At 48.6% G+C, this 13,404-nt stretch overlaps 1 long non-coding RNA gene across 1 annotated transcript; it reads right to left on the reverse strand.

The window, feature by feature from the left end:
- Positions 1-216: 216 nt before the first annotated feature.
- LOC142183557 (uncharacterized) lies at positions 217-2,616 on the reverse strand. Its single transcript, XR_012711780.1, has 3 exons — positions 2,486-2,616; positions 1,690-1,911; positions 217-254 (listed from the first exon to the last, which is right to left on the reverse strand). It is a non-coding gene; the product is annotated as an uncharacterized LOC142183557 (long non-coding RNA).
- Between the last annotated feature and the right edge of the window lie 10,788 nt (positions 2,617-13,404).

Consider the following 13,404-nt stretch of genomic DNA (forward strand, 5'->3'; position numbering starts at 1 on the left):
CTCCAACTAACAGACGGTATATTCATTTTAAGCAAGCGGAACGTCCTCTTAGTTATCCTCTGCCAGATCTTTCATTGTATTCTCTTTCTCTTCAATATCTTCTATTGGAGATTCATCATCCGTGTCTGATCCTTCTGGGAATTCATGGTCGTCTTCTTCCTCCACACTGAGAAAGTCACGGCGTGCCCCATATGGATTAATACCAAAATCATGAATACCGTAAAAATCATTTATGAATTCTTCTTCCCCTCTCGCTGCAAAACAAAAACCAATATATTTTAGGAAATTTACAGAAATATAACATTAAACAGTTAACGTCAATGGTTTTATAAAATCAGAAGCGCATGTAATGTAATAGGACCCCGTAGGCTCCAATAGGTTCTGTACTAAGGGAGCATTATACTGTGGGAGGGGTCTACACAGAATTATACATTGTGAATACCACTAAGGGAGCATTATACTATGGGAGGGGTCTACACAGAATTATACATTGTGGATGCCACTAAGGGAGCATTATACTATGGGAGGGGTCTACACAGAATTATACATTGTGGATACCACTAAGGGAGCATTATACTATGGGAGGGGTCTACACAGAATTATACATTGTGGATGCCACTAAGGGAGCATTATATGGGGGGGGGGGCACTACACAGAATTATACATTGTGGATACCACTAAGGGAGCATTATACTATGGGAGGGGTCTACACAGAATTATACATTGTGGATGCCACTAAGGGAGCATTATATGGGGGGGGGGCACTACACATAATTATACATTGTGGATACCACTAAGGGAGCATTATACTATGGGAGGGGTCTACACAGAATTATACATTGTGGATACCACTAAGGGAGCATTATACGGGGGGGCACTACACAGAATTATACATTGTGGATGCCACTAAGGGAGCATTATACGGGGGGGGGGGCACTACACAGAATTATACATTGTGGATGCCACTAAGGGAGCATTATACTATGGGGGGGGGTCTACACAGAACTATACATTGTGGATGCCACTAAGGGAGCATTATACTGTGGGAGAGCCACTGAGCAGTATTATACATTGTGGATATCACTAAGGGAGCATTATACTATGGGGGGGGAGGCACTGAGCAGATATATACATTGTGGATACCACTAAGGGAGCATTATACTATTGGGGGGTCTACACAGAATTATTCATTGTGGATGCCACTAAGGGAGCATTATATTATGGGGGGGGGGGTCTACACAGAACTATAAATTGTGGATGCTACTAAGGGAGCATTATACTGTGGGGGGAGGCACTGAGCAGAAATATACATTGTGGATACCACTAAGGAAGCATTATACTATGGGGGTTGGGCACTACACAGAATTATACATTGTGGATGCCATTAAAGGAGCATTATACTATGAGTGTGAACCACCAAGGGAGCCGCCATCTCTGTGGGGGCTACTTTGTATTCATTATACTGTGTGGGAGCTACTAAGGGGGAATTATATAGTCTTGGGGTCACGAGCAGAGTACTATACTGTGGCAGATGACGAATCAACATTATATAGGGGAGTGGGCTACTAAGGAAACATTTAACATGTTTAACACAGGAAGGACACTTATTGGGTGGGCTCAAAGGAGTTTTTTTTTTTTTTTTTTTTCTTTTTAAAGAGAATCTTAATGTTAGTAGAAGGGGATACTTACAAAGCCATACAGACATGCAAATAATTTCACCACCCACGTTGTAGCAAACCGTGTATGATCGGTCGGCCTTTGTGGAGCTTAATGTCATTAACCTTGCACTGTAGTTTAACAAGAATCTACTTTGATCAGCAAAGAGTTCATCACCATCAAATATGTCCCCCACTTGTAAATACGGAATGCTTAAAGCTGAGATTCCCGTTCTATCTTCGTCCATACCTGGAACTAAATATTTATTTTTGGATGTTATTGGGATAGTAAATGAACAGTACAGTACTATCGTCTTTACATATATGAAACACTGCTAAGCTACAATACACACAACACTCTTTGGCATTAACTCAACTCGCCATGTTTGGAGGAAGAGAAATGCTCCCTATGACCCAAAGAACTCCGTCCTCACTGCCAAGCATGGAGGTGGAAACATTGTTTTGGGGGTGTTTCTCTGCTAAGGGCACTTCACCGCATCAATGGGAGAATGGATGGAGCCATGTTCCGTAAAATCCTGAGTGACAACCTCCCTGCCTCCACCAGGACAATAAAAAGGGGCGGTGGCTGGGTCATCCTGCATGACCATGACCCAAAACATACAGCCAAGGCAACAAAGGAGTGGATATGGGCAGCTACAAATCACTATTTCATGGGTAAATGAGAATCTGCCCAAGCTCAATATCTTTATACTTCTGATTTCTGTTACAAAAATATTATATTGGGAATAAAAAGTTTTTGATTCATTATGATTCCATCATAATAAATATTTAGGATAATATTAAAACAAAAAAAAATTGTTGATACTTACTGAACTGTAGAGTCAAACAAACAATGTTGTAACCCACTCTGGTGCAATATGTGTACAGATGACCATCTTTGGTGAGAGCGTCCTTCATAGCTACATAACAGTAGTTTAACAGTGGATTCACTTTTTCAGCAAAGGTTTCGTCCCCATCAAATATCGATCCTTCTTTCAGCTCTTCACTAGATTTATTATTTGGGGTTTCCAAATCTTCTTGCAGGTTGGTTGTGTTGGCTGAAATAAGACATTTGTTGCATTAAAATAAGGTCTGGATGTTTAAGACATTGTTGAGACATCGGTCTTGTAGGCAACAGGGGCATTTGTCCCTAGGTAGACCCTTTTAATAAAAACACAGCAATGCTCCCTCTAAGGTCTGGTTCACATCTGCGTTTGGTATTCTGTTTGATGAGTCCGCTTGGGGAACGGAATACCGAACGCATTAAAAATAAAAATGAGCGGGGGGGTTAAGCGGCCGGCTGTCGTCAAAGCGGAAGTACCAGGTGCATCCATTCATTTCTATGGAGCGTGCTGTTTGGATCGGCTGATCCGAACAGTACTCGCTCATCTCTAATTAAAAAGCAGTGAGAAATGAAACCACATGGACCCCATGGACTTAAAGCAGTACTTTTCTCTCCACATGATTTGTGCAGACACCACGTGGAAAACACACGGACCCCAATATAGTGTACGCTTTTTAATGCATTTGGTATTCCATTCATGACCGAGGTGGTCCCCAAGCAAACTCCCCGAACGGAATACCGAACTCAGATGTGAACCGGGCCTAAGTTGTGCGCTCTGGAAAGGAGAAGCGTTGAGCAACATAGTAATGGGGATTAACACTGCCAAAAACAGCTCAACCAGCTGTAGAGTTTGGAAGAGGAAGCGTCTATCTCACTAGCACATAACCTCATAGCATTATTGCTTGAAAATCAAGCCGGTCCTCGTACTGTTCTTTAACTTGGTTCGCTGATGATATTTTACTTTTATACCCTGCCTCAACTATGATCATAGTGTCTTAGAACTGCCCATAGTCCTATAAAGTTGTAGAGCAGCAATACAGAAGCAGTAGGAGAAATATACTGGTAGCGTAGTTGGGTGGGTGATGGGTGTCTTCAGCTGTTTCCTTAAAGGGTAACCCCAACTGTTTGTCACCCTACAGCACTTTTTGCATTATCCTGATTATTATTCAGTATCAAGTGAACATTTACATGACTTGTATCTTAAGACATTAAGTGGGTTCTGCCAAGAAACAAGTTATCACCTATCTGTAGTATCCTGACCTCTCAGATACCCGCTGATTAGGAAAATGGAGGGGAAACTTTCGTTCCCTGTACTGAATGGAGCAGTGGTCGGGCAATGGGAATGCCGTAGATAGCTGAAATCCAGTGCTCTGCCATCTCTGGCACTCCCATTGAAATGAATGGAACGTTGCATGCACTACCAAACTACAGCTCCATAGAGAACAGGACCCTACAATATCCTGATCATTGAGATTCTGAGCGGTTGGACCCTCACAGATCTGCAAGTTATCCCCTATCCTAATGGAGTTGAATTTTAGTGTTGGTGGGGATGGTGAAAGGATTTCTTTAAGATGTCTGCGGTCTGTATTGGTTCTAGTATTTAATTGGGCGTGCAGGGGCGGATCCAGGGCCGGGCGAGCCGGGCAACTGCCCGGGGCCCCGCGGCGCGGCCGGGACCTAACAAAATGGTCCCGGTCGGCATGTCCCGATTCCAACTGAGCTCAGCGTTAAAGCAGGAGCTGACAGCTCCTGCTTTAAACGCCTATGTATTCGGCTCATCGGCGGTAGGACGCCGATGAGCTGAATACATAGGCGTTTAAAGCAGGAGCTGTCACAGATCAGCTCCTGCTTTAACGCTGAGCTCCGGCATTTGTAGCCGCGATGTGATGACGTCATCACGTCGTGGCTACAATATGTGTATGAGGGAGAGAGCTGCGGGGGAACGAGGAATGGTGAGTGTGTGTGTGTGCGAGTGAGAACGGCATGACACTGGGGCAGATGGAGGGGGGAGAACGGCATGACACTGGGGCAGATGAAGGGGGGGAGAACAGAATGACACTGGGGCAGATGGAGGGGGAGAACGGCATGGCACTGGGACAGATGGAGGGGGGAGAACAGCATGACACTGAGGCAGATGGAGGGGGGGAGAACAGCATGACACTGGGGCAGATGGAGGGGGGAGAACGGCATGACACTGGGGCAGATGAAGGGGGGAAAATGGCATGACACTGGGGCAGATGAAGGGGGAGAACAGTATGACACTGGGGCAGATGGAGGGGGAGAACGGCATGGCACTGGGACAGATGGAGGGGAGAGAACAGCATGACACTGGGGCAGATGGAGGGGAGAGAACAGCATGACACTGGGGCAGATGGAGGGGGGAGAACAGCATGACACTGGGGCAGATGGAGGGGGGAGAACAGCATGACACTGGGGCAGATGAAGGGGGGAGAATGGCATGACACTGGGGTAGATGAAGGGGGGAGAACAGCATGACACTGGGGCAAATGAAGGGGGAGAGAACGGCATGACACTGGGGCAGATGAAGGGGGGAGAACGGCATGACACTGGGGCAGATGAAGGGGGGGGAGAACAGCATGACACTGGGGACAGAGATAGAGGGGGGGACATGAAACTAGGGGTAGATGAAGGGTGTATATGAAAATGGGGGGGAGATATAATTTACGGGTAACTGCAGGAGGATTATACTGTGTGGATTCACATGAAAATTGAATAATAATAGGTGGAGTCAACATAAAAGTGGGTGGGGCCTAATTTGTTCCCTCTTTCTAGTCTTCAACAGTTGGGAAGTATAGGTTAGAAGTGCGAGACCCCCAGTAAGTAGGGCCCGCCAAAGTCAATTGCCCAGGGCCCCGCAAACCCTGGATCCGCCACTGTGGGCGTGGGCTAGGGTTCGTATACATTCAGTGGGTCTGGCCTGGGTTCTGTAGTCTTTTTAGTGTTATTTATGTCACGGAAAGGGCATAAGAACATTTAGACACTTATCTCTTTCTAGAATTTGCCTGATTCTGAATGGCACAAACGTTCGGTGTATCTAGAGAATCGTCATTTGCATTCGTATCAGAAGAAGACGATACTTACTGAGCAAAATGTCTAAACAAATAAGGTCGTCACCCACTGTGCCACAATACGTGTAGGAGTGGTCTTCGTCCTTGGTGCTGTTCTTCATAACTTCCAGGCTGTATTGTATTACTGAATTACTGAATTCAGCAAAGATTTCATCTCCATCAAATACATATCCTTCTGTAGACGTTTTTCGGTCTGTCAAGTCTGCTGGCTCTTTCTCTTCTATTATCGGATTGTCTGAAATAGTAAATTGTTAGTTGTTGCCATTTACAATAATCACATCCATGCAAGGTATTTGCAAATGTTGTTACTGAGCATTGGTCAGTTGTTTAAGCGCTCACCCCCTGGTGTCAGGATTCTCTTTTCAGCTGCTATACCTTTAAGGTTACCATGTCAAACTAAGAAGCTTCTGAAGTGTCCTGGGCTTGTCCAATTAGCAGCTGTGGAGGTATATGAAAGACCCCTCCCACCTGACACAGTTGGCCAACTTATTTAGTACTCCAGTTTGGCTGTGAACCTAATCTTGTATATTGGTTTGCTCCACTGACCCTTGCCCTGTTCTTTGACCATTTGATTACCTGCTGATTCTGCCTTTGCCGTTCCCGTTCTGATTTTACCCTTCGCTATCTACTGAATTTCGCTTTTGTCTCCTGATTCTGCCGCTGTCGTCTTCTCCAGGTTTCGACCCTTTTGCCTGGATGACTGCTTTCCTGTTTCAGATCTGCCCTGTAATTCTATTGCGATCTGGTCTTTTCGTTTTCAGAGCATTTATTACCTGTACAGTTACTGTGCATGGCAGCCTTAAAGGGATTCAATCATTAAAATGAATTTTTTTTTCTCGATTACACGTAAGAATAGCCTTAAAAAAAGGATATTCTTCTCTTACCTTTTAGATGTCTTCGGCAGCTATCCTGTTTTTCTTCTGTATGCAAATGAGTTCTCTCACAGCACTGGGGTCGTCCCCAATGCTGCAAGAGAACTTTCCAATGATGCCTCTGTCTTCGCCTGAAACTGCCTCTCCCTGCGTCTTCAACCAGCACTGGCTTCAAACTTCTAGGCATGCGCAGTCAGCTCTGCCGTCGGGCCTCAGGCAGAGCCGACTGCACATGCCCACGGCCATTTTCGTGTGGCCGCTTACCCAGCTTACTGTGTAAGGAGCCACAAGAAAATGGCTGCTTACACCAGTTGACTGTGTAAGCGGCCACAAGAAAATTGCTGTGAGCATGTGCAGTCGGCTCTGCCCAAGGCCCGACGGAAGAAGATGGAGGGAGAGGCCGTTCCAGGCAAAGATAGAGGCATCGCTGGAAATTTCTCTCGCAGCATTGGGGATGCCCCCAGTGCTGTTTGAGTGTTGGAGACCGCCTCCAGTGCTGCGAGAGAACTTTCTTAAGGCTATTCCTACATGTTAGGGACAAAAAAATGTCATTAAAATGACATTTTTTGTCTCTAACCTGTAGGAATAGCCTTAAGTAAGTTCTCTTGCAGCACCTCCCTTTAAAGAGGACCTTTCACCACCCATTCAAGTTTTTAGCATATGTTGTTAGGTACTGCTGTACTGATTTCTTTAGCCCCCACCATTTTGGCGCTCAGAATCACACCCCTTGTCTGCTCCTGGCTGACACGCCCAACTGACTGTACAGAGGTTAAATAGTATATCAGACACCAAAACTAACAGCATTGATTGATTGTTCAGGAATGGTGGGGGCTAGTGTAAAAAATCCAGCTATGCCGGAATCGGTGCGATGGAGTTGCAGCTATTAAATGGAGGTGGTAAAAGGTCCTCTTTAAAGAATACCTAAATATTCAAACTTTTTTTTTTGTTTTTTGTTTTCTGGAAGCATTTGTGACCTAAAGCTTTAATCTAATTAAATCAAATGTAACTGTATTTTAATATCAGATTTTTGGCTCCTTTCTGTAAAATCCTGCACTGAAATCCACTTTCTGTCCTTTCTATCCTTAATTATTCTTTCTTCTGTTTCTCAATTGCCATTAAAAATCCTCTTACTGGAGTATGCATGAGGGGAACTTGTGTATAATGCAGGGAGGGTGACCAGAGGTAGGAGATCATTTTCAAATTATTATAAAACTTAAAACAGTGGTTTTGGTGTCATATGAAAGGTGAAATTCTAAGTTTTATCTGGAGATATCAGTTAAAACACAATTGGGACATTTGAGCTGCATATACAGTGGTGTCTGAAATCTGAAAATCTCACTTTTCATGTGACACCAAAAAAAAAAACGGGAAAGTGCTAGGATGACATAAAGTTGTGTGCTTAAACTCTAAGGTTACATTCACATGACAGTAAATACTGGTCATCTGACATCTGTTTTTTTTGCAATGGACATCACTAAGGTTGAGCGATCAAGATCGGAAAAGATCAGATTCCAATCTGCGATTGAGTAAATTTCGTGATCGGAATTCCGATCCCGATCTTTTTAGGTGGGATCGAGGTCAGAGGTTATGTCCCACAATGCTTTGCTACTGGCCAAGCATCTGAGCCGGATGGCTGCATAAGCTGCCTGGCTCCTGACTGGGCGTATTTCTTGCTCGCCCCTCCACTTCCCTTCCCCCGGTGGCTGATGGGGAAAGGGGGGGCGGAGCTCCCCCCTCCCCCTTTATATAGATTGGTGCCGAGCGGGGACTTCCTCTTGGATCCCCGCCGGTGTTGAGTTGGTTTCAGCGGCCTCCCCCGGAGCATGGCAGCCGGAGATCGAGACCAGCAGCTAATGGCGCTGCTGCACCAAAAGGTGATTGGGGAGGGGACGGCTTGGCTGGCATCCCTGCTTGCTGCAGCAGAGGGCCTCTACCCGCCTGAGTAGGGCGGCAAAGCCTCCTGCACGTTTGTCCCCAGGGCCGGCTCCAGGTTTTTATGGGCCCTTGGGCGACAGAGCCTCAGTGGGCCCTCTTGTAAAGGAGGTGGGGGAGTCGAGACACTGCGTTGCAGATGAAGCGAGTGACGTCATGCAGGAGTGTGGCGTCACCAACGCCATACCTCCCAATCTTTTAAAGAGTAGAAAGAGGGGCAAAATGCGCGCCGCGGCAAATTTAGCTTCGCCCTCTTTTATGTTGATTCCACCCATTCTCATTCATTTATTATGTGCTCCCACACAGTATAATCCTCCTACACTCACCCGTAAATTATATGCCCCCCTCCATCTCTCCCCCAGTTTCATATACACCCTTCCTCTGCCCCCAGTTTCATGTCTGCCCTCCATCTCTGTCCCCAGTTTCATCACGTTCTCCCCCTTCATCTGCCCACAGTTTAATGTCCCCCGTCTCTGCCCCAGTGTCATGCCGTTCCCCCCCCTCCCCTTCATTTGCCCCTTCAGTTTCATTGGGCCCCCTCCATCTCTGTCCCCAGTGTCATGCTGTTCCCCCCTCCCCTTCATTTGCCCCCCAGTTTCATTGGGCCCCCTCCATCTCTGTCCCCAGTTTCATGCCGTTCTCTCCCCACCCCCTTCCCCAGTGTCATGCCGTTCCCCCCTCCCCTTCATTTGCCCCCCAGTTTCATTGGGCCCCCTCCATCTCTGTCCCCAGTGTCATGCTGTTCTCCCCCCCTCCATCTGCCCCAGTGTCATGCCGTTCCCCCCCCTCCCCTTCATTTGCCCCCCAGTTTCATGGGCCCCCTTCATTATGTTTCACCTTAATATGTAATACAAAACAAACACTTACATCACTCACCTTCCCTCGTTCCCCCGACGCTCCTCTCTCCGCTCTCCCTCCAATCACATACGCGATGCAGGAGCTGTGAGATCAGCTCCTGCTTAGCTCCGGACCGGCTTGCGTGTGTAGGCGTGATGCGATGATGTCATCGCGCCTACACACGCAAGCCGGGGCCGGAGCTTTAAAGCAGGAGCTGATCTCACAGCTCCTGCATCGCGTATGTATTTCAGCTCATCGGTGGACGGACGCCGATGAGCTGAAATTGTGACAGGCAAGTGCCGGGGGGCCCCCAGAGGCTCTGTGGGCCCCGGCACTTGCCCGACTATGCCGTGCGCTGACGCCGGCCCTGTTTGTCCCCCAGCGCGGTCCCCGGCTCATGGAGCAGGGCTCCAGCCCAGGGCGCTGCCAGGTCCACATCGCGCGCCGCCCAGGCTCCTGCATGTACCGGGCGGCGTGCTAGCTCTGCGGCAGGAAGTGCCAGTGCCAGGTCCCGGCGACGGCCTTCTGCTTCTTTGGCGATGGACCAGGCCGTGGGGGTGTGGCCAGATGATTTGCCGACAGCAGGCATCAGTGGTGCCGCTGTGGGCACTGATGCTGCTGGATCTTCTAGTGCCATGACTCAGGCGGGGTCCCAGTCGGTCCCTTCTTTACCCGCTGTTGCTACTCCCAGCAGTGTCCCTTTGCCGCAGTCTACAAATATGGCCACTCCTCCACAGCCGGGCATGTTTGCCAGGTGGTCTGGCAGCCATTAGCGCAGCAGCAGCAGTTGATTCCCCCCCCCCCCCCCCCGCTGCCCCTATGGTTCCCTCTGACTGGCCTTTGGCCCCAGTTGTTGGGTGGGTGGCTGCTGTTCCTTCCCCTAGCATTGTCCAGGAGAGCAGGGAGGAATTTTTTTACGTAGATTATATCCCGGGTACGCCTCAGGCTCTGCCTGTGGACTCATGTTTTCCTCCCCTTGGTGTTGTCGGCGACCCCCGAGCCCGCCCCTACAGGGAATCGTAGGCTGAGTTTGATTCTCGTTCTGCTTTTGGTCACCCCCTTAGTGACCGGGATTATAGGCATCGGGGCTGCTATAGTAGATCTAGGTCGCCATGGCTCGCGGTCTTACTATCATGGAAGGAGGAGCTCTTGGGGCTTTTATATGGGGCAGTCCGAGACCGGTTCCTCTTCCAGATGTTCCTATGGATCCAGGTGGTCTCGCTTTAGCAGGAGTTCAGGGAGACTGAGTAGGAGTCAGGATTCTGGGTCTGCCCATGGAACCCAGGCTGTGCCTGCTGTAGCAGCTCCAGTTCTGATTCCACCCTCAGCTCCGCAGCCTCCTCCCCTGATTCCCCCAGCCCAGCCAGCGGTGATCCATTCGGGTGAGTTAGCCTGTTCGCAGGCGTGGTTGTCTCAACCGCCATCTGCAGGTGGCGACCTTTTGGATATGTTCAAGGCTATGCTTAATCAGATGGAGGGTAGGGCTCTGTCTGTTGCTTCCCCAGGCGCGGCTACGCCGCGGCCTGAGCCGGCTTTCCCGACCTCCGGGCTTAGGTTCAGGGACACTTATTTTTGTGTCTTTGCTCCCCTTGGCGTTCATGTGCCTGCTGATTGCAGGGACAGGATCGTTAGAGGGGAATTCGTGGATTTATGGTTGCTATTGTCCCCCGACCAAAGCACGGTCGATAAAGAAAGGGGTTTTGGAAGGGGTGAGGATAGGAAACCCAAGGTAGCCAAGACCTTTGTTAACTGGCTTCAAGCTTTTGCTACCTTTGCCTGCATACTGTGTCAGTGGAAGCAGGATAACAGTGCTGAGCTCTTCGTTTACCTGGAGACTATTTTTTCAGCGTATAAGCTGTATGGTGGTACTGCTTGGTGGAAGTATGAAGAGGAGTTCAGGCGGCGCCTAGCGTTTTAGCCTGAAGTCGGATGGGCTTCGAAAGCAACTGATATTTGGATACAGCTCATGTGGTCACCGAAGCTGACAGGGTGCCCCTTTCCATCCGGGGCCGCTGGGGGAGCTGCAGCTTCCTCCGCAGCTGCTCGCAGGCCCGGTGCCTGCTGGATGTTCAATGAGGGACACAGTCGCTTCTTCGCCTCATGTCGCTTTAAGAATGAGTGCTTTATATGTGGAGGAGCCCACTCAGCATTACGTTGTGCCAAGAGGGGTAAAGCGCCTAGAGCCGGTGCAAGTAAATCTGAGGACGCTGGTGAGCGTAGACAGGATGCGCCCCTGGATAGACCGGTACCCCAGGAGGCAGGAAGCAGAACTGCTCCTTAATGGGTTTACCGTTGGTTTTTTCATACCTCATGTTCCGAGTTCATCTGTTGTTCTATTTGACAATCTGCATTCTGTTCAGAAAGATGTTGTTATAGCACAATAAAAGGTTGATAAAGAAGTCGAGTTGGGCCGTATGGCTGGCCCCTTTGTTGAGCCACCGTTTCACAACTTCAGAGTTTCCCCACTTGGTCTGGTCCCAAAGAAGGAGGCGGGAAAGTTCAGACTCCTTCATCATCTGTCGTTTCCTTCAGGTGAATTGGTCAATGATGGCATTCCGAAGGAGGAGACTGCGGTATCTTATGTCTCCTTTGACAGAGCAGTGGCGCTGGTGGTTAAAGCTGGTCGTGGTGCTCTGCTAGCAAAATCTGACATTGAGTCTGCTTTCTGCCTCCTACCGGTACATCCTGATTGTTTTCATTTGTTGGGTTGCCAGTTTGGAGGTAGGTTTTATTATGATATGTGTTTGCCCATGGGATGCTCCATCTCTTATCGTTATTTTGAAATGTTTAGCACGTTCCTGGAATGGGTGGTTCACCAGGAAGCGGGTTCCCCATTGGTTATACACTACTTGGATGATTTTTTGTTTGTGGTCCTTCGGGTTCTAACCTTTGTGAGTATTTACTTAACACTTTCCGTTTTTTTGCAGGTTATTTTGGTGTCCCGTTGTCTCGTGAGAAAACTGAAGGACCGGTTACTTCCCTCTCTTTTCTGGAAATATTGATTGATTCGGACTGTATGCTCTTACAGCTCCTGCAGGACAAGTTGTCCCGTCTTAGGTCGGATGTGGATTTTTGCCAGCCAAGAAAGTTCAGCTGGTTCGGTCGCAGTCGCTGCTGGGCCAGTTGACCTTTGCGTGTAGGATTTTTCCTATGGGGAGAGTTTTCTCTCACCATTTGGCTATGGAGACATCTGGCGTCCACATGACGCACCATTATGTGTGCATTACTAGTGTTCTGCGGGATGTCATGAAAGTGTGGAAGTCGTTTTTGCTGGATTATGCTGGTGTTTCCTGTTTTCCAGAGCTGGAGATTGGTAACCGGGACCTTCAGCTTTTCACGGACGCATCTGGTTCACTGGGTTATGGTGCAGTTTTTGGCACCCGTTGGTTCCGTAGCCCCTTGGCCCCTGTCTTGGGTGACTGAGGGCCTTACTAGGAATCTCAGATGCTCAGATGTATACAGTTTAACATTGTGTTTAAGACTCGACATGTACATGGTGTTGATAATGTGGTGGCTTCAGTGGGATCGCTTCAGGGATTTCCACCCGATGGCGGATTCTGTGGGCTGCCAGTGCCCTCCTTCGCTGTGGGACATAGTCCATCATTGTTGACTCCGCTGCTCAGGGATTCGGTCACAGCTGTCTCCGATGATTGGCCATTCCTACAGTTTTTGGGCAGCGCGGCACGCAGCAGTCCTGGCGGTTTGCAGCTTTGTTTTGAAAATGCTGAACTGCAGTGGCATAAAGTCCGCGGACTGAGCTGGTTGCAAGTCTTGCCGCAAGTTGTTTCTATTGGTAGAGCCTCCCAGGCCCTGGTGGTGCTGGTGATTCATGCTGGCAGTAATGACTTGGGGGTTGTTCAGCTCTCTGAGCTGATTTCGCTAATTAGGCCGGCTTTTGATCGCTTTCCGGCTTTCTTTACAGATTTTATTTTGGTTTGGTCTAAGGTTGTCCCCAGGGCTCGCTGGCGGGATGCCCGTGACCCGGCTGCTCTGGAAAGGGCTAGGCACCTGCTTAACCAGCGAGTGTTGCACCATGTGAGATCTAGAGGTGGTGTTGTCAGACATAGACAACTGGAGGGGGACAACCGTGGTTTACTTCAAAGGGATGGTGCTTACTTGACGGACATTGGCTTGGACATTTTCTTGTCTGGTATCCAGGACGGTATAGAGAGGGC

Source organism: Leptodactylus fuscus, chromosome 10 (assembly GCF_031893055.1).
Source record: "Leptodactylus fuscus isolate aLepFus1 chromosome 10, aLepFus1.hap2, whole genome shotgun sequence".
Classification (NCBI taxonomy): domain Eukaryota; kingdom Metazoa; phylum Chordata; class Amphibia; order Anura; family Leptodactylidae; genus Leptodactylus; species Leptodactylus fuscus.